Source organism: Lolium rigidum, chromosome 5, assembly GCF_022539505.1.
Source record: "Lolium rigidum isolate FL_2022 chromosome 5, APGP_CSIRO_Lrig_0.1, whole genome shotgun sequence".
In the NCBI taxonomy this organism is placed as follows: Eukaryota; Viridiplantae; Streptophyta; class Magnoliopsida; order Poales; family Poaceae; genus Lolium; species Lolium rigidum.
Window position 1 is genome coordinate 122,275,345 of NC_061512.1, and position 23,127 is coordinate 122,298,471.

A 23,127-nucleotide genomic window follows, 5' to 3' on the forward strand; every position below is an offset into this window, starting at 1 on the left:
GAAATATGGCGTTCAGTTGCAAAAAAGTAAATCATGCATGGAGGATTCTGTCGGGCTAGTGACTAAATCAACAAGTAAAGTATCTGAATGAAACCACAGTAAGCAGAGTTCTTGCATACATCACCTTGGATGTGACCGCTGCTAATGAAGAGGGAGAGGCCGGCACGGGGAGAGCCGCTGCTGATGAAGAGAAGAGGAACAGCGTGCTTCGCGAGCCCGGGGTGCTCTCCGAGTTCGAGCACCTAATCACTTCGCAGCGTTCCGGCAGCCGGTGGCAGCGAGAGTGGGGTAGCCGGCCGGGGAGCTGGCGGGGGGCGGCGGCGGGGGAGCCAGCAGGTGGCGGCGGCTGGGGAACCGGCCGGCGGCGGCGGGGGAGCCATCAGGGGGTGGCGGCGGGAGAGCCGACACGGGGTGGCGTGTGTCTGCTCCGTGGAGACGAAAGTGTTGGGTGCGGTTCTACCCTAGGGCCGAAAGGATGAGGTTCCGTTTGGACCTAATTTTTTGTGGGTCGGCCCGTTGCCCTATTGGTACCAAATTTCAGGTTCGGTCCAGCGGTCCATCGGGACGAACCGCACCCCTTGCATCATGAGTGCCAAGTAAAGTCTTTAATAGTAAAGTAAGTACTAGATTTGGATTACTGCGCAGTTCCAGATTTCTTTGCTGTCACGAATCTGGGTCTACCTCCCTGTAGGTAGCTCAGAAAATTAAGCCAATTTACGTGCATGATCCTCAGATATGTACGCAACTTTCATTCAATTTGGGCATTTTCATTTGAGCAAGTCTGGTGGCCTAATAAAATCCATCTTTACGGACTGTTCTGTTTTGACAGATTCTGCCTTTTATTTCGCATTGCCTCTTTTGCTATGTTGGATGAATTTCTTTGATCCATTAATGTCCAGTAGCTTTATGCAATGTCCAGAAGTGTTAAGAATGATTGTGTCACCTCTGAACATGTTAATTTTTATTGTCCACTAACCCTCTAATGAGTTGTTTCGAGTTTGGTGTGGAGGAAGTTTTCAAGGGTCAAGAGAGGAGGATGATATACTATGATCAAGAAGAGTGAAGAGTCTAAGCTTGGGGATGCCCCGGTGGTTCATCCCTGCATATTTCAAGAAGACTCAAGCATCTAAGCTTGGGGATGCCCAAGGCATCCCCTTCTTCATCGACAACATTATCAGGTTCCTCCCCTGAAACTATATTTTTATTCCGTCACATCTTATGCACTTTACTTGGAGCGTCTGAATGTTTCTTGTTTTTGTTTGTGTTTGAATAAATTGGATTACATCATGCTTGTGTGGGAGAGAGACACGCTCCGTTGGTTCTTATGAACACATGTGTTCTTAGCTCATAATATTCATGGCGAAGTTTCCTCTTCGTTAAATTGTTATATGGTTGGAATTGGAAAATGATACATGTAGTAATTGCTATAAATGTCTTGGGTAATGTGATACTTGGCAATTGTTGTGCTCATGTTTAAGCTCTTGCATCATATACTTTGCACCCATTAATGAAGAAATACATAGAGCATGCTAAAATTTGGTTTGCATAATTGGTCTCTCTAAGGTCTAGATAATTTCTACTAAGGTGTTTGAACAACAAGGAAGACGATGTATAGTCTTATAATCCTTGTAATATGTCTTTTATGTGAGTTTTGCTGTACTAGTTCATACTTGTGTTTGTTTCAAATAACCTTGCTAGCCTAAACCTTGTATCGAGAGGGAATACTTCTCATGCATCCAAATACTTGAGCCAACCACTATGCCATTTGTGTCCACCATACCTACCTACTACATGGTATTTCCTGCCATTCCAAAGTAAATTGCTTGAGTGCTACCTTTAAACAATTCAAAATTTATCACCTCTGATTTGTGTCAATGTTTTATAGCTCATGAGGAAGTATGTGGTGTTTATCTTTCAATCTTGTTGGGCAACTTTCACCAATGGACTAGTGGCTTCATCCGCTTATCCAATAATTTTGCAAAAAGAGCTGGCAATGGGATTCCCAGTCCCAAATTAATTAACAAAAATAGACACTCCTCCATGGTATGTGATTGTTGGACGGCACCCGAAGGATTCGGTTAGCCATGGCTTGTGTAAGCAAAGGTTGGGAGGAGTGTCATCATAATAAAACTAAAATAAAAAGGCACTCCTTCATGGTATGAGATTGTTGGCAGGCACCCGAGGGTTCGGTTAGCCATGGTTTGTGAAAGAAAGGTTGGAAGGAGTGCCATCCAAAAATAAAATAAAATGGGAGCCGCTCTTTGAAGGTTTGTCTGGCAAGGGGGTTAGAGTACCCGCTACCATTCGTTGACAACAACATACTCCTCTCAAAACTTTATTTTTATGCTCTCTTTATGTTTTCAAAATCAAAGCTCTAGCACAAATATAGCAATCGATGCTTTCCTCTTTGAAGGACCATTCTTTTTTACTTTTATGTTTAGTCAGTTCACCTATTTCTCTCCACCCCAAGAAGCAAACACTTGTGTGAACTGTGCATTGATTCCTACATACTTGCATATTGCACTTGTTATATTACTCTATGTTGACAATTATCCATGAGATATACATGTTACAAGTTGAAAGCAACCGCTGAAACTTAATCTTCCTTTGTGTTGCTTCAATGCCTCTACTTTGAATTATTGCTTTATGAGTTAACTCTTATGCAAGACTTATTGATACTTGTCTTGAAGTACTATTCATGAAAAGTCTTTGCTTTATGATTCAGTTGTTTACTCATGTCATTACCATTGTTTTGATCGCTGCATCCACTACATATGTTTACAAATAGTATGATCAAGGTTATGATGGCATATCACTTCAGAAATTATCTTTGTTATCGTTTTACACTGCTCGGGACAAGCAGAACTAAGCTTAGGGATGCTGATACGTCTCCGACGTATCGATAATTTCTTATGTTCTATGCCATATTATTGATGATACCTACATGTTTTATGCACACTTTATGTCATATTCGTGCATTTTCTGGAACCAACCTATTAACAAGATGCCGAAGTGCCAGTTCCTGTTTTCTGCTGTTTTTGGTTTCAGAAATCCTAGTAACGAAATATTCTCGGAATTGGACGAAATCAAGACCCAGGTTCCTATTTTCACCGGAAGCATCCAGAACACACGAGAGCCGCCAGAGGGGGGCCCTGTGGGCCCCAGATGATATGGTGGCGCGGCCTGGGCCCTGGCCGCGCCACCCTATGGTGTGGGCACCCCTTCGACCCTCCTGCGCCGCCTCTTCGCCTATATAAAGCCCCTGGATCGAAAACCCTATGGCGAAGAACGAAACCCACAGAAACCTTCCAGAGCCGCCGCCATCGCGAAGCCAAGATCTGGGGGACAGGAGTCTCTGTTCCGGCACGCTGCCGGAGCGGGGAAGTGCCCCCGGAAGGCTTCTCCATCGACACCGCTGCCATCTCCACCGCCATCTTCATCACCGCTGCTGCTCCCATGAGGAGGGAGTAGTTCTCCATCGAGGCTCGGGGCTGTACCGGTAGCTATGTGGTTAATCTCTCTACTATGTACTTCAATACAATGATCTCATGAGCTGCTTTACATGATTGAGATTCATATGAGTTTTGTATCACTACTATCTATGTGCTACTCTAGCAAAGTTATTAAAGTAGTTCTATTCCTCCCTGCACGTGTGTAAAGGTGACAGTGTGTGCACCGTGTTAGTACTTGGTTTATGCTATGATCATGATCTCTTGTAGATTGCGAAGTTAACTATTGCTATGATAATATTGATGTGATCTATTCCTCCTACATATGCATGAAGGTGACGAGTGTGCATGCTATGTTAGTACTTGGTTTAGTCTTTTGATCTATCTTACACTAAAGGTTACTAAAATATGAGCATTATTGTGGAGCTTGTTAACTCCGGCATTGAGGGTTCGTGTAATCCTACGCAATGTGTTCATCATCCAACAAAAGTGTAGAGTATGCATTTATCTATTCTGTTATGTGATCAATGTTGAGAGTGTCCACTAGTGAAAGTGTAATCCCTAGGCCTTGTTCCTAAATACTGCTGCGTTACTACTGCTTGTTTACTGTTTTACTGTGTTACTACTGCTGCAATACTACCACCATCAACTACACGCCCGCAAGCTATTTTCCGGCACCGTTGCTACTGCTCATATATATTCATACCACCTGTATTTCACTATCTCTTCGCCGAACTAGTGCACCTATTAGGTGTGTTGGGGACACAAGAGACTTCTTGCTTTGTGGTTGCAGGGTTGCATGAGAGGGATATCTTTGACCTCTTCCTCCCTGAGTTCGATAAACTTGGGTGATCCACTTAAGGGAAAACTTGCTGCTGTTCTACAAACCTCTGCTCTTGGAGGCCCAACACTGTCTACAGGAAAGGAGGGGGAACGTAGACATCAGAGGCATGCTGGAAAGGCCTCGACGACGCCTTCAAGAAGGTTACGCCGCCCGCAAGCGTTGGCGTTGTCTTGCAGCAACATAGGGATTTCTCCCATCCCTTCCATCAACCCACGGTCCACAAAAACATCAAGGAAACAATCGTCCGAACATTGCTCACGAGCGGTTAACACTTTCCACCGGCGAGGGCTGCGACAACCACCTCAAGCTTTACCCTAGACAACCCGTGAACGTTGCCGGCCAAACTTCCACGACCCCATGCTGGAACGCAATCAACACATGCACAAGCACCATACTACCTAGCCCAGGCCAGCGCCGTGCGCCCCTGCAGACATGGTTAGGCCCATATCAGGCCTGAAGACCCAACCGATCCATGAGCGTGACACAGCCAGCAGCCGCCCATGCCCCTGCACCTACACAACCATTAAACCATGTTCTCCCATCACTCCGACCCCTAGCGAGCGTCCCAGATTGGGCCTGGAATGGGCCAAGATCGGGCACCGCTGCCACCGCAAGGGAAGTTCCGTCTCTACACCAGAGGCCTCACCTACGCGACGGGCATTGCCAAGAACCGCCGCCTTGCTCTCATGGATGCACCGTCGTGCGCCGCCGCAGACCCACCTCACACGACCTTCATGGCATCTATCTCTACGCGAAGACGAGGTGTCGTGCGTCCCTTATCCACCCTCTCTGTCTTTGATGGCCGGGGGAGAGGGGAGCATGGTTCAGTGGCTTTATTGGGGTTTAGGTCACCTTCGGCACCTGAGAGGCAGGGGTCTCATCCAACACGGTTCCCCCCCGGGTGGGAAACTTTCGGTTAGACTTATTGGTGGTGGATTTTGTCAAGCTAATAGCTGAACCGTACATGTTTTGGTTTTTGTCTTTAATTTGGTTTCTGGATTATAAGAGAAAAACATCTATTTACATGCTTTTAACTTTTGGTTTATACCAACGTATAACATTATCCAATCAAATGTCTGCTTGGTTGGCTCAATCTAACAACTAGTTCGCCAAAGAACCTACAGTGTTCCTACAACAGATAGTCCACAATCGCGTTTTCACCTCAAAACCCACAACACAAACATAACTAGCTTTCCCACATCACAACTAAACACTCTTAAACTCCATCTCATACTAGGCATGACAATTTTTTGGTAATAACCAACTATAAATGGGACGAGATATCCAGTACTATGTTTCTGTTTTGCGTTAGATCAACCCAAATTCCACCTTATCCTATTTGGTACAATGTATATTTATTTCTACGTCATCTAAGATTTATGAGCGATATGCCATGTGAATGTCAAGTTCAATGCACTAGCCAACGCAACCAAAATTTTAAACTAATGAAAAAGGCTAGGCTATATATTTTAAACCAAAATTTTGCCTGGAGTTTGCTGGATCGGAGGTATTCGGTCGTGCGCACCCATGCGTTTATTCCGACCATTTGGTTCTGGAGGGAGCGGCGCGAAGCTCTTTTTCTGTGTTGACATCAAGTGACTATGGATCCATGATGAAAGTCGGAAGAAGAGAATTTCATGAAGGCCGGAGGGGAGGACTAGCTAAGGGAGGTTCAAGTCTCCGCGCTGTTGAGGGGCTTGCTTGGTGTCTAGGCTTCACAACAGCGGTATGAAAGTGGGGGCGAGAACACATGTGAAGCGCAGAGTCCTACCTTTCAGGGTGAAAACCCAAGGTTTGGCCTTAACTGGTTGTGCCTGGCAGTGACCTTGGTGGAGGCATTGTTTTGAGAGCGGGGACTATCTTCAGGGTGAAAACCTAAGATCTTTGATCGGGCGACGATGGTGTTTGAGCACTGTTTCCTTCTTGGAGGCGTCGTTTTTGGAGAGTCCGTAATTCAGGTGTTGTCATGGCGGTGGATGTATTGCTTGTTGTTAGGCCCGAGATGCTGTAGCGGGACTTTTGTTTCTTAGTTTTCTTTTCCTTTTTTTGGCTGTGTGCATCCGTAGTGCCATTAGGGTGGTGCGTTGTTGCAGAGGCTGGGTGTAATTGGTATCTCTTGATATTAATATATTCCCTTTATCGAAAAAAATATATTTTAACACCCCCATGTCAACCATAGACGTATGATCTGAATGTCAAGTTCAATGCACTAGCCAACGCAACCAAAATTTTAAACTAATAGAAAAGGCTAGGATATATATTTTAACACCCCCATGTCTTGAGGCAATTTTGACATATTTATACGGGAATCTACAACTATTTTTATATTGATTAGTGTGTTAGCTAGAGTTTGAACTTGAGATCTTTTAGCTCTGATATCAGATAAAGCTTTATGCACTAGTCAACACAACCAAAATTCTGAACTGGTGAAAAGACTATACATTATATTATAACAATGTGTTCGAATTAATTGTTTGGTACATGTGGCATTGTGGTTGCTCGTGTGGCCCGAACCGATTTGCCTTCACTACTGGACTAGAAGAAGCGAGGGGACTCAATTCAAACCGGTCAGGGTCAGTGGAAGTAAACTATTTCGAGTGCGAGAAAAGTTTGAAGTTGCACTACTTCGTCCAGGCCGGCCGGTCTGGGTTAGGGGTGTACTTGATGCAGGAAAAATTCAGCATAAAACTATGACTAGGTACGCCCTTTATACCAAACAACTGGACCCACCTAAAAGATTGCTTCCAATATCTTACAGTGAGTGATATATAATTGGCAAAAATTTCACCGAATGCGTAAATGTGGATGGAAATATGCTATATTATGTAATTCGTGTAATAATGGAAGTAGGGACATTAATCGAATATCCTTGGATGATCAACTTGGAGCGACTAATGGCAGTTTTAAACTGTTGTATCGGTGTGGTTACTATATTAATACGGCGGGGATGGAAGTCTGTTTTAGAAAATTTGCTGAATGATCAACTACCTAGAAGCAGACTAGTGGCAGTTTGACAGTTTTGGAGTTGCCTGCCGCAATAGGATATTATTTATTTCTTTGTGTATGATAATTGAGCACCTTTAATCCAGGAATGAGTGAAAGTTCATGTGGCCGCTCCAACAGCTACTTGCGAATTATCGAACACCTGCTTTTAAAACCGGCGTGCGTAATCTTTTATATGGTGGGAAACGACCAAAGTAGAACATATGCTCGCTATGTGGATTTTGTTGGGCATATGCTAGAAAATTAATATGATCCATGGAAAATTATTCAATGGCATATCCAACCATTCAGCATTATCATCATACTGAAGCTAGAAACAGAAAGAGATTAAACGTTTCAACTCCTGAAATGCCTCTTGTCTTCTTCGCCATGTTGGCAAGAGTGAACTAGGACCTATAACTTCCAACGAACTGTACGTAGACACGACGGCACGGCATACATCTACAGTAGGTACGTACCATGCGTTATATGCACCCATGTACTCCCTTCGATCTCTTCTAATTGATTTTGTACTAAATTTAAGTCAAATAAAAGGAACCAAAAGAAGAACAATTGTACAGTACTAAATTTGGCACCAAGTAACATGGAGTGTCGATATATCGGTACATTGGATGGGTACACATGGCTCCATCAGCAACGCGGTCCAGCTGGTCCATCCAGCATATTCTTGTTTCCAATTACTAACTTTGAATTAAGCTTGATCGAAGCGAAGAAAAATTAAATAAATAGCAAGAGGTCAATGGGTATGGGTGGCTACACAGTTTGAGGTCATCTCCGGAAATTAATTCCACGGCACATCATACTACGTTACTCTCATGCGTAAGCATGGATTCATGCATGCATCCACTTACGCAAATTCAGGTGATAGTACAAGTATACAATATGAGCACGCGTGAAACTTGATGCATACATCTTGATCGAAGGCAATCTCGAAGGTAGCTATGCATCGAAGGCAAAATTATTCCTCTCCACGGGAACACAAAGCAGAGGTACAGATAGGGGGACAAACAATACTAGTATACTACCCCCGTTCTCAAATAATGGTCATCTAGCTCCAAATTTTGTTCATAAAAGAATGTATTTGTATCTTTTCAATGCACTTTAAAGAGCAAATAGTGCTTCTCTCATCGCATGTAAATCAAACCCATTAATAATTTAATATTGAGCACATGTTTTTCTTTGTTTTCTACATGCACTTAGCTCATTGGAGGTGAAAAAATTAAAGAGGAAAGATGCATCTTCTCGATATACTTTTTTACTCCGCTTCATAATTTATCTTGAAAACCCGCATGTACACTTATTATGGACGGAGAGAGTACTACGTAGTACTTAACTCGAACCAACGCTGAATTGTGAGACGAGTCTGCCCATGCAACGTCGATCAAGTGTGCTGGAGTGTTTTTTTATTATCTGCCAAGTCCCGTCAATGCAAAATAAAACTTTGTAAATTTTAATTAAATATTTAAGAAAAAGTATTAACATCTACGGTATAAAAACTATTGTATTATTGAAATCCTTATGAGGTATATATTTTTATTCTATATGCATTTGATACTAAAAATATTGATAGTTTTTCTTAATTATATCTTTGATCAAATTTACAAAATTTAACTTCACCTAAACCTATTAGCGCGAGGTAAATAAAAACCACCGGGAGTAGTATACCTCTCTTGAGGGCCGATTGTGGATATAGAACACATATCGCTATTCATTTTATTTCAGAAGATATCTCTCTTCGTTGTTTTGACATAACAACCGAACAGATCAACAGGAGCATGCATGCAGCTACCCAACTGTGATGCACTACTTCAAAAGGCAGCACTACATATTTGCTAGTTAAGCTAGTAGAGGTTGGCCTGTTTCATCCACTAGAAAAGAGGTAGCAAAAAGAACCGCCTTTTTCTAACACGCCAGATGGAACAACACCATCAGGAATGCCTTTCTAACGTGCACACTGTCTAGCGTGCATAGTTTTATTGTGTTTGGTTGCATTTCAGTTTGACTCATATTTCTCGAAACACGATGAAACTTGGCGCAACAAGTTATAAGTAGGAGAGTAGCAAAATCTGAACGAAGCCGATGTACACGCTGCGTCAGATTCACCGGGTTCACAACACCGTGCATTCTTAACTGCGGGTGACACTCACTAACTAGAATAGGTAGCCAACTAAACCGTCTACCGTTTATCATATACGGGTAGTGATAACACGAGACAGACGGCCTTTCGCCGATCGAGCTGGCGCTCTGACATAACGTTTCTTTGTGGTGTATTTTGTTGATGCTTGTGTAGTGTTGTAACTTGTGGTGTAATTTCTAGCCGATTGATGGCTTTGTTAATTTAAAATCAGATACATTTCAGGCTTTTCCTAAAAACAAAGAGGATGCACACATGACACATGCATGCACCAGAAGTTGGCACCACGTCGCTTGCTACTCCATCTAACTTAAGAAGATGGACACTTGGACAGGACATACAATGGACAATTCACATGGACCACACATGACTGTGTAAGCTTCCGAGGGAGCAGCCAACGCGCGCTGTCACGGCTCAGCTCCGGTGTCCGGACTCCACACACGCCAACACCAATAGCTCCGGCCAACTGCATGCCTTGCTCGACTACTTGATGATCAATTAATCGCTCCGCTTAAGCTCCTTAATTTTGGCTGTTATGATGCTGGCGAGCTTATCTGCAACATATTTTTGTCCTTTATTTAATTACGATGAGGGACCGAGTGGACTATGGGGAGGTCGGGTCAACCATGCTTGACTAGAAATTAGAGTATTCCTTTTGTAAGTGAGAATATATATCCGAGTGGTAAACCTACTAGGGCTAGGCAACTAGGCAAGTATATATATATGGCGAGTGGACTATGCGGCGGACGTGGGCTTGCTCACGGAGCTTTCCCCTAGTGGTTTCCGGCATCGCACCTCGATGTATGCCGACGATGTGGTCACCTTCATCAGACCCACCAGGTTGGATCTCCAAACCTGCGCTCAGATCGTGGAGGACTTTGGGGTGGCATCGGGCCTGCGCACGAACATGGCCAAGTGCTCACTTCACCCCATTCGCTGCTCTCAGGAGCAAGTGGACCTGGCCAGCTCTATCCTAGGTTGCGAGGTGGCCTCTTTTCCTTTCAAGTACTTGGGACTCCCCCTTGGACAGCAGCGCAGCTACAGCCCGTGGTGGATAGTGCGGCCAATAGGCTGCAGCCGTGGTGCGCCAACCTTCTCACCCGTGGAGGCAGGACCATTCTGGTCCAGACTACTCTCTCGGCGATCTCGGTTCACGCCATGATGTCGCTGGACATCACTCCGAAGGTCATTGAGGCGTTGTTGAAGATTTGTCGCACCTTCCTTTGGAAAGGGCGTCGGGAGATCTCAGGCGGTCACTGCTTGGTCGCGTGGGACAAAGTGGCTTCCCCAAAGCAACTTGGGGGCCTAGGTATCCCAAACCTCCGCCTCCTCAACATTGCTCTTCGTTGTCGGTGGGCGTGGCTGTAAAAGGTGGACCCATCAAAGGCTTGGGCGGAGTTCAACATTCAACTCCCCAGCCTCTGCATGGTGATCTCGGACGCTGCTATCTGTTACACGGTGGGCAATGGTGACCGGGCGAGATTCTGGACGTATCGCTGGCTTGACGGTGCCAAAGTGGCGGAGATTGCTCCGAACGTGGCTAGTATGGTCTCGAGGAGGAGAGCAGTGGCATGCTCGGTGAAGGAGGGCCTATCGGGCCAGTGGCTTCGCGATTGTGGCCCCGATATGAGCGCCGAGGCTCTCCCAGAGTTTTTCTTACTCTGGCAAAGGCTGGCCAACTTCCATTTGGACCCTGAGCGAGAGGATCTGCCCCTGTGGAGATGGTCGCCTGACGGTTGCTACACCGCCAAGTCGGCCTATGGAGCCTTGTTTGCGGGACAGGTGAGGGCTCCTATCTCCGATGAGATTTGGCTTTCCCGGGCCCCTTACAGCTGCAAGTTCTTTGCGTGGCTCGCCGCGAAGAACCGTTGTTGGATGGCTGATAGACTTCAGAGACGTGGCCTGCCTCGCCCGCCGGCATGTCCTCTGTGCGACCAGAGCCTGAGTCCCTGCAGCATCTGCTCCTTGGTTGTGTGGTGTCGCGAGAGGTCTGGCTTGGGGCCCTTCACTGTTGGGGCAAGGAGGACTGGCTCCCAGCGGCGGACTCTGACCTACCCGGCGGCCCATAGGCGGGACATGTGGACCGCGATCATCCTAGTTTTCTGGTGTATTTGGCGACACTGGAACGATGTGGTCTTCAATGGCGTGGCGGCGGCGCACCTCACCATTAGAGACAGGATTAGTACGGAGTTTGATAGGTGGCGGCTTGCCAAACTCTTCCGTGGCACTCTTTTCGTTTTTCTTGATCCTAGTCTTCTCCCGTGGCAGCTAGGAGAGTAGGCGTGCGTGGGGAGCTGCTCCCCCTTGTGGGCAGCATCGACTTTGCCTTCTTTGGCTTTCTTCTATGCGATTGATACACCTTTCCATGGTGTATTCTCGAAAAATATATATATGGCGACTAGGCATCTACTTGTAAAACTGACGTGTATGTTTCTTTTGTCAAGGTAGGAAACGAACAGAACAGAACAGAACATATGCTCGCTGTATGGATTTGATCTTGATGGGCATATGCTAGCAAGTTAATATATATGAGCCATACGAAATTATGCAAGGATGTTCTAGCTAGCAAGTTAATATGATCCATGCATGCAAAACTTGGATATACTCCACTATATCCGGAGCAAATTTATGTGATCCAGATGAAATTATTCAACGGCATATCCATATTGTAGTACTACCACCAGTTATACTTGTGCTCTTGGGCAGGGGCAGCTGAATGATTCACACGCATTAGCACACTAGGTAAGCATATACCACATCGTCTCGGACCAAATTCCGGCACAATTGTCATACTCCTCAAGTGCTTCTTGCCATTTTCTACCATGTCGGCATCGAGTTAGCTAGTACTAGTACCCCTAAGCTTTCACGTACTGTACGTATAGACGACGGCATGCATGCATATCGTACATACTCACATGCTTTCAAAGTACTGTACGTTGAACTTGGTGTTTCAACGTACTGTATGTATACATACGTTGAACTTGTTTCAATTATATATGTATACATATGTTGAACTTAGTGCTTCAACGTCAACGTACTGTACGTATACACGACGGCATTCATGCATGTATTACTAGCTAGCTAGTAGGCTAATTTGGCACCAAATTTTAACTAGGCTAACATGGAGTGTCGATCTATGGGTACACGTGGCTCCATCAGAAAGGCAATCTAGCTGGTTGAAACATGATCAAAGCCAGGATAAATAAATAAAAGTAAATGGCAAGGTATCAATTCAAGGGTGGCTACACCGTTTAAGATCAGTTCAATTAATTAATCCATGGCACTATCTGCAGATGGATACATGCATCCAGTACGCAAATTCAGGGATAAAAATGATACAATGAGCATGCTGCACGCGTGAGCACAGTAAAAAATGTCTCTAGGGATTGTTAATACTTTGGCCAAGATTATCATGCATGTATCTCGAAAGCAATCTCCGAAGGTACGTGTTGCTCTGCACGGGAACACAAAACAGAGCGATCGTTGGCCCCTCTATGGCAGACAAAGAGACAAGCAAGTGTGTAACTAGATGACAGACAAATGCACAATTAGACATGCAGTTTGTGAGAATAGGAGGGAGCAGCCAACGTCGTTGTGACGGCTCAGTCACAGCGCCGCCAGCTCCGACCATGTGGGTTGCTTGACTAGTTGATCAATTGCTCCGCTTAAGCTCCTTTGTGGTTCTGGCCATCATGATGTTGGTACGCTTATCTGCAGCATGCTGCTCATATAGGAGTTTCAGTAGACTTTGGGAGGCCGGGTCAACTATGGTCTGACAAAAAATTAATGTATTTTTGTGTAATTAAGTGGGAATAGCTGAGTGGTAAACCCATTAATATATGGCCTATACTGTACATGGTAAGGTATGTTGATGTGATGAGTGATGACAGCATGCTCCATGCAGGTTTGGTTCATGCCATTTGATAATCCCATGCGATTATGTGGATCAGTGGATGTCTCATTGGCATCTTGCCAACTGTTGCGCATATATTGACGGCGACTTTGACAGTTAGATGGAAAACCTACTCAGCACTCAGCAAGCACAGATGCTACTAATCACTACAATTCGGGAGCTGGCCAGTAGGCAATTTCTAATGCCAACAAATGCCAAGCCCACAACACAAGTAACACTTAGGTAAACTCACTTAGGTCGTCTAGTGTAGCCATGCTAGAAGTATCGTGCATCGTATGAGAGTGGCATGCATGCATGCATGATGCGACTTTTCATTAAGGTAAACTCACCAAAGAAGTATGCAAACCTTTTCTTGGTTACAAGTGTGATCAGTGAGATGATGTACCTAGGCACATATGTTGGATCTTCTTTGTCGTGTTGCTTTTTCGTTTGTGCAAGCCAACTAGCCAAGTAGCAGCTAGGATAACTTAATTAGTAGACCACGTTCTCCTAGATGGAGTATTGGATGGTGAATCATCATATGGGAGTGCTTGTCAGTCAACGCCGTTGCTGGCTTGCGCATTTTTTTTTGCTTTTTTGCTCCTTCACTTTCTCTAGCCTCCATGCTTTCAACTTTACTATCTTATCCACTTAAAAGTCAACTATACATAATTTTGGCTTTTATGTCCCTCTATTACGGTGTCAACATTGCTATTGAAAGGGTTGTCGTAGGGAAAAACTTCGAAGTGCGCTCTCGAGCACACGCTTCCTTTTCAATTATTTTTTGCATTCATCCAAAATAAAAACTAAATGATTTTCACATGCAAATTACTTTGAATAATTTTCCAAACTTTGAAGGGTTTTTCCTTCAGATTCTAGCTAGGTTTTCTAAACTGCATTTTGTTTTTGAGCTATGCAAAAAATAACAAACTCAGCCACTCTTCAAATCCCAAACCTAGGTCCCAGCCTTTTTTTTTACCGAGACCACGAATCAATAAAATTTCTTCATAAAAAAAATGCTGACACACGGCTCATCATAATATCTAGGGAATTGCTAGTTCTCAGTAGACTAAAAACTAAGCTTGTGCTCAGTAGATTTCTGCAACGTAGGATTTGCAGTAGAGTTGCAAGTTTGGTTGCAACTGAGTTTTTTCCAATTGTAAGTGGGTTGCAATTGAAATTTTAGTTAAAAGTGGGGGTTGCAACTGCGAAAAATGCTTTCAAACCATTATATTTTCTTCGTGATCCGTCCAAATGTTGAGTTGCAACATGTCATTCTACTGAGAACTAAGTTAATTCTCAGTAGATTGAGAACTAGTCACACCCTAATATTTATACACAAGATTTATTTTGGAAAGTTTCTAACTAGGTTTTTTTTGTAGTGCTCCCATCAAGCTCTTGTAATTTCTTTTGTGTGTTGATGTCTACGCACGCTTCTATTCCTGTAGACAGTGTTGGGCCTCCAAGAGCAGAGGTTTGTAGAACAGCAGCAAGTTTCCCTTAAGTGAATCACCCAAGGTTTATCGAACTCAGGGAGGTAGAGGTCAAAGATATCCCTCTCAAGCAACCCTCGCAATTAAGATACAAGAAGTCTCTTGTGTCCTCAACACACCTAATACACTTGTCGGATGTATAGGTGCACTAGTTCGGCGAAGAGATAGTGAAATACGAGTATAATGGATGATTGTAAGTAGTAATTGCAATCTGAAATAAAGATGGCAGCAAGCAAACATGTAACGTAACTTGTTGGAAACGGTGTTTCAATGCTTAGAAACAAGGCCTAGGGATCATACTTTCACTAGTGGACACTCTCAACATTGATCACATAACTGAATAAATAAATGCTACTTTCTACACTCTCTTGTTGGATAACAAACACAATTCATTGTGTAGGGCTACAAAAGCACACCTCAAGCCGGAGTAAACAAGCTCCACAACATCCGGAGTTCATATTAGAGTAACCTCTAGAATGCATAATAGACCGTTGCAATTTAGACCGAGTACTAACATAGCATACACACTATCAACAATAGCTATGAAAGGGGAATAGATCGCATCAATACTATCATAGTAATAGTTAACTTCATAATCTACAAGAGATTACAATCATAACCTACGCCAAGTACTACATGATGCACACACTCGTCAACATTACATCATGGAGGAGGAATAGACTACTTTAATAACATCACTAGAGTAGCACATAGATTAATAGTGATACAAAGCTCATGATCACATAAAGATCACACCATGGGAGAGAGAGATGAACCACATAGCTACCGGTAGAGCCCTTAGCCTCGGGGGAGAACTACTCCCTCCTCATCATGGGAGACAGCAACGGCGATAAAGATGGCGGTGATGTCGATGGAGATGACTCCGGGGGCAATTCCCGTCCCGGCGGCGTGCCGGAACAGAGACTCTCGTCCCCCGAAACGGAGTTTCGCGATGGCGGCGGCGTCCCTGGAGTCTTTCTGGAGTTTCGTCAATTGTTGTAGGGTTTTCACGTCACGAGAGATTGTATAGGCGAAGAGGCGGCGCAAGGGGGTGCCTGGGGGGCCCACACCACACCTGGGTGCGCCCCCCTCTAGGCTGCGCCGCCCTGTGGTCTGGGGGCCCTAGGCCTCCTCTCCGTCTCCCCTTCGGTGTTCTGGTCCATCTCGGTGAAATAAGTTGTTTGGCTTTTGTTTCGTCGAATTCCGAGAATATTGCCCGAACAGCCTTTCTGGAACCAAAAACAGCAGAGAAAACGGAACCGGCACCTCGGCATCTTGTTAATAGGTTAGTTCCGGAAAATGCATAAAATCATTATAAAGTGTGAGCAAAACATGTAGGTATTGTCATAAAACTAGCATGGAACATCAGAAATTATAGATACGTTCAAGACGTATCAAGCATCCCCAAGCTTAGTTCCTACTCGCCCTCGAGTAGGTAAACGATAACAAGGATAATTTCTGAAGTGACATGCTACTATCATAATCTTGATCAATACTATTGTAAAGCATATGAGATGAATGAAGTGATTCGAAGCAATGGTAAAGACAATGACTAAACAACCGAATCATATAGCAAAGACTTTTCATGAATAGTACTTTCAAGACAATCATCAATAAGACTTGCATAGGAGTTAACTCATAAAGCAATAAATTCTTAGTAGAAAGTTTTGAAGCAACACAAAGGAAGATATAAGTTTCAGCAGCTTGCTTTCAACTTCAACATGTATATCTCATGGATAATTGTCAACACAAAGTAATATGATGAGTGCAAATAAGCAAGTATGTAGGAATCAATGCACACAGTTAACACAAGTGTTTGCTTCTAAGATAGAAGGAAGTAGGTAAACTGACTCAACATAAAGTAAAAGAAAGGCCCTTCGCAGAGGGAAGCATGGATTACTATTTTTGTGCTAGAGCTTTTATTTTGAAAACATCTAAACAATTTTGTCAACGGTAGTAATAATTCATATGTGTTATACATAAGACATCCTATAAGTTGCAAGCCTCATGCATAGAATACCAATAGTGCTCGCACCTTGTCCTAATTAGCTTGGATTTACATGGATTATCATTGCATTACATATGTTTCAACCAAGTGTCACAAAGGGGTACCTCTATGCCGCCTGTACAAAGGTCCAAGGAGATAGATCGCATTTGATTTCTCGTTTTTGATAGATCTCAACTAAGGACATCCATACCGGGACAACATAGAAAACAGATAATGGACTCCTCTTTAATGCATAAGCATTCAACAACAGATAATATTCTCATAAGAGATTGAGGATTAATGTCCAAACTGAAACTTCCACCATGATACATGGCTTCGGTTAGCGGCCCAATGTTCTTCTCTAACAATATGCATACTCAAACCATTTGATCATGATAAATCACCCTTACTTCATACAAGACGAACATGCATAGCAACTCACATGATTTTCAACAAAAGTGTAATAGTTGATGGCGTCCCCAGAAACATGGTTACCACTCAACAAGCAACTTATAAGAAATAAGATACATAAGCTACATATTCTTTACCACAATAGTTTTTAAGGCTATTTTCCCATGAGCTATGTATTGCAAAGACAAGGAATGAAATTTTAAAGGTAGCACTCAAGCAATTTACTTTGGAATGGCAGAGAAATACCACATAGTAGGTAGGTATGGTGGACACAAATGGCATAGGTTTTGGCTCAAGGTTTTGGATGCACGAGAAGTATTCCCTCTCAGTACAAGGCTTTAGCTAGCAAGGTTGTTTGAAGCAAACACAAGTATGAACCGGTACAGCAAAACTTACATAAGAACATATTGCAAGCATTATAAGACTCTACACTGTCTTCCGTGTTGTTCAAACACTTCACCAGAAAATATCTAGACTTTAGAGAGACCAATCATGCAAACCAAATTTTAACAAGCTCTGTGGTAGTTCTTCATTAATAGGTGCAAAGTACATGATGCAAGAGCTTAAACATGATCTATTTGAACACAACAATTGCCAAGTATCAAATTATTCAAGACAATATACCAATTACCACATGAAGCATTTTCTGTTTCCAACCAAATAACAATGGACGAAGCAGTTTCAACCTTCGCCATGAACATTAAAAGTAAAGCTAAGAACACCAGTGTTCATATGAACGAGCGGAGCGTGTCTCTCTCCCACACAAAGAATGCTAGGATCCGATTTTATTCAAACAAAAACAAAAACAAAAACAAAAAGACGCTCCAAGTAAAGCACATAAGATGTGACGAAATAAAAATATAGTTTCACTAGAGGTGACCTGATAAGTTGTTGATGAAGAAGGGGATGCCTTGGGAATCCCCAAGCTTAGATGCTTGAGTCTTCTTGAAATATGCAGGGATGAACCACGGGGGCATCCACAACCTTAGAATTTTCACTCTTCTTGATCATATTGTATCATCCTCCTCTCTTGATCCTTGAAAACTTCCTCCACACCAAACTCAAAACAAACTCATTAGAGGGTTAGTGCATAATAAAAAATTCACATATTCAGAGGGGACATAATCATTCTTAACACTTCTGGACATTGCCCAAAGCTACTGAAAGTTAATGGAACAAAGAAATCCATTCAACATAGCAAAAGAGGCAATGTGAAATAAAAGGCAGAATCTGTCAAAACAGAACAGTCCGTAAAGACGAATTTTTTAGAGGCACTTAACAGGCTCAGATGAAAAAGCTCAAAACTAATGAAAGTTGCGTACATATCTGAGGATCACGCATGTAAATTGGCAGATTTTTTTGATTCTTCTACAGAGAGATCTACTCAAATTCGTGACAGGTAGAAATCTGTTTCTGCGCAGAAATCCAAATCTAGTATCAACTTTCTATTAGAGACTTTACTTGGCACAACAATGCAATAAATTAAAGATAAGGAGAGGTTGCTACAGTAGTAACAACTTCCAAGACACAACAAAACAGTAGCAAAATAAAACATGGGTTATCTCCCAAGAAGTGCTTTCTTTATAGCCATTAAGATGGGCTCGGTAATTTTAATGATGCTCATATAAGGATGAGAGTTGAAGCAAAAGAGAGCATCAAGAAGCAAATTCAAAACACATTTAAGCCTAACCCACTTTCTATGAAAAGGAATCTTGTAAATAAACAAGTCATGTAAGCATAATGCAACAAGCATAGGAAGGCAACACAAGCTCAACTTCAATATTCTCAACATAAAGAGCGGAAACTTAATATTATTAAGATGCATATAACCATGTTTCCCTCTCTCATAATAACTTTCAGTAGCATCATGAACAAACTCAACAATATAACTATCACATGAAACATTCTTATCATGAGCTACATGCATAAAATTATTACTCTCCACATAAGCATAATCATTACTATTAATTGTAGTGGGAGCAAATTCAATAAGATAGCCTTCATTATTATTCTCATCACCATAATCATCATATATAGGAGGCATATTGTAATCATAATTAATTTTCTCCTCAATAGTAGGTGGACTGAAAATATCATCTTCATCATTGTAATCATCATAAATTGCAGGCATGGTATAATCATAATAAACTTTATCCTCCATAGTAGGTGGCACCAAAATACCACTATCATTATAATCATCATAAATAGGAGGCAAAGTATCATCAAAATAAATTTTCTCCTCAAAACTTGGGGGACTAAAAATATCACAACCAGCTTCCCCAAGCTTAAATTCTTCCATAGCATTAGCAATAATAGTATTCAAAGAGTTCATGCTAATAACATTGCTACAACTATTTTGCAAACAAAGTTTCATGGGTTTTTAAATTATCTCTTCAAACACATCATGTCCTAATTCAATATAAAGTTCATAAAGATCTCTAATTTTATTGTTGTTTTCCATTAAGCCTAACTAGTGAAAAATAAAAACAAGAAACAAAGAGTTGCAATTGCAGGATCTAAAGGAAATAGCTTCGAGCACTCACACACCGGCAACAGTGCTAGGAAATAGCTTAGTAGTCGGAGGATGTGAATACCTTTTACCTTACCTCCCCGGCAACGGCGCCAGAAAATAGCTTGATGTCTACGCACGCTTCTATTCATGTAGACAGTGTTGGGCCTCCAAGAGCAGAGGTTTGTAGAACAGCAACGAAGTTTCCCTTAAGTGAATCACCCAAGGTTTATCGAACTCAGGGGGGTAGAGGTCAAAGATATCCCTCTCAAGCAACCCTGCAATTAAGATACAAGAAGTCTCTTGTGTCCCCAACACACCTAATACACTTGTCATATGTATAGGTGCACTAGTTCGGCGAAGAGATTGTGAAATACAAGTATAATGAATGATTGTAAGTAGTAATTGCAATCTGAAATAAAGATGGCAGCAAGCAAACATGTAACAGAACTTGTTGGAAACGGTGTTTCAATGCTTAGAAACAAGGCCTAGGGATCATACTTTCACTAGTGGACACTCTCAACATTGATCACATAACTGAATAAATAAATGCTACTTTCTACACTCTCTTGTTGGATAACAAACACCATTCATTGTGTAGGGCTACAAAAGAACACCTCAAGCCGGAGTAAACAAGCTCCACAACATCCGGAGTTCATATTAGAGTAACCTCTAGAGTGCATAATAGACCGTTGCAATTTAGACCGAGTACTAACATAGCATACACACTCGTCAACAATAGCTATGAAAGGGGGAATAGATCGCATCAATACTATCATAGTAATAGTTAACTTCATAATCTACAAGAGATTACAATCATAACCTACGCCAAGTACTACATGATGCACACACTGTCAACATTACATCATGGAGGAGGAATAGACTACTTTAATAACATCACTAGAGTAGCACATAGATTAATAGTGATACAAAGCCCATGATCACATAAAGATCACACCATGAGAGAGAGAGAGATGAACCACATAGCTACCGGTAGAGCCCTTAGCCTCGGGGGAGAACTACTCCCTCCTCATCATGGGAGACAGCAACGGCGATGAAGATGGCGGTGATGTCGATGGAGATGACTCCGGGGGCAATTCCTCGTCCCGGCGGCGTGCCGGAACAGAGACTTCTGTCCCCCGAAACGAGTTTCGCGATGGCGGCGGCGTCCCTGGAGTCTTTCTGGAGTTTCGTCAATTGTTGTAGGGTTTTCACGTCACGAGAGATTATATAGGCGAAGAGGCGGCGCAAGGGGGTGCCTGGGGGGCCCACACCACACCTGGGCGCGCCCCCCCTCTAGGCCGCGCCGCCCTGTGGTCTAGGGGCCCTGGGCCTCCTCTCCGTCTTCCCTTCGGTGTTCTGGTCCGTCTCGGTGATATACGATGTTTGGCTTTTGTTTCGTCGAATTCCGAGAATATTGCCCGAACAGCCTTTCTGGAACCAAAAACAGCAGAAAACAGGAACTGGCACCTCGGCATCTTGTTAATAGGTTAGTTCCGGAAAATGCATAAAATCATTATAAAGTGTGAGCAAAACATGTAGGTATTGTCATAAAACTAGCATGGAACATCAAAAATTATAGATACGTTGGAGACGTATCATGTGTTTCTGTACTCTTTGCAATCCTATGATAACAAAGAACTCGTTGAAGATGTTTCACTAAAAAGAAGTTGGTTTAATTAGTATCACTAGCATTACACATCTATGTACACACTTTTCTTAGCATCGGCTATGAAGTATGAACACACTTTGCATAGCTTTCCTAACCTTGCAGAGTAGGGATGGCACCTGCAGGGTATTGGTGAGGGTGGAGCCACCCCATACCCGTACCCATCTCCTTCAATCTCACCCGTCATCCGTACCTATACCCTTTGACGTGTACAAAAAATTTCCATACCCATCACCCGGCAGGGTAAATGGGTACCCGCGGGTAAAAAAATACCCGGGTTTAAAACACATCAAATTGTTCACAATAATAACTTGAAGTTCATAAACTCAAAAAATATAGAGGTAATTTGACCGTACGTTAGACCACAAATAAGTATTACAATAAAGTGTGAACAATATAAAAGTTCAACCGAAATAAACTTGAACAATTCGATAGAAGCAAAACAAAGACCATGACACGATATTTATTTAATCTTGACCACCATGAATTGAAATGAGTCACGTGATCATGCTTTCACTCCAGTCTCCACAACTCAAATGGCCAAGTCCTAGTGGAAAAACCAAATGCATTCAGATGTTGGAATTTACATTGTACAAGATGTGCTCAGATACTCAAGTTGGTAATTACAAACCTCCATCTCCTCTTGGATGTCTTGAAGGCAAGTCCAAAAGCTAGCATCTCCTTTAATAGAATCTAGAACAAACAATTGACATACATGAAAAGACACTATAGTAAGGTTGTAAAGAGAAAATATGAACAAACAAATAAATTTGTGTACCTTTGTATTTGTTTCTAAGCCAATCTTGGAAGCACATCAAAGCCTCCAACATATCAGGTGTTAGGCGGCTCCTATGCTCACTAAGTATTCCGCCACTTGTGCTAAAGGCTGACTCTGAAGCAACTGTTGTCACAGAAATAGCAAAAACATCTCTTGCGACCTTCCTTAACGTTGGATACCTTGTTCCGGCTACTTTCCACCAATCTAACACATCAAGTTTTTCTGTGTAAGGAACTAAGGCATCTGACAAGTACATCTCTATTTCACCTTGTAGCCTAGCTACTGCGGGACTTTGCTTGGCAACAATGTCATTGAACACATTCATGATCGCAGGAGTTTTTGAAGAAATAAATTCTTCACATGGCTTATATTCATTTTCCTCAACTTCATACTCCTCTAGCAAAGCATGTAGTCTAGCAACTAAATCGTCAACCAACTCAATACACTCATAAGAAGCTGGCTCAATTCCATGTAGCATGGCAAAGCAAGTTGTCAACATGTGCCTCTTGTATCGAGGATCAAAAAGTGTAGCCATCCCCATTAGACCTTGAATGTCCATCCAATACTTGTCAAATTTAATAGTCATTTCTTCTGCCATATTTTTGATAATTAGGTTGGTAGAAGTGCTCCACTGTCTCATTTTCATTTCAATCTCACATATTTTGGGGAAATAAATATTAGCAGTCACATATTTAGTTCCTTAGAATAGTGTAGTTATCTCATAGAACAATTTAAGTTTATCTACCACATCTGCAGCAAACTCCCATTCTGTATCAGTAGGTAAATACTCATATTGCTTGTCCTCTGCACGATTAAAAACAACTCTATATGGCAAAGCTATTTCTACCATCTCGAAAGTAGAGTTCCCCCTAGTTTTGCAATCAAGAATCAACTTTCTAGTGATTTACACTTTCTTAAATTTTGCCATCTCCTCAAACTTTTCTATTCTTTTCCCCGT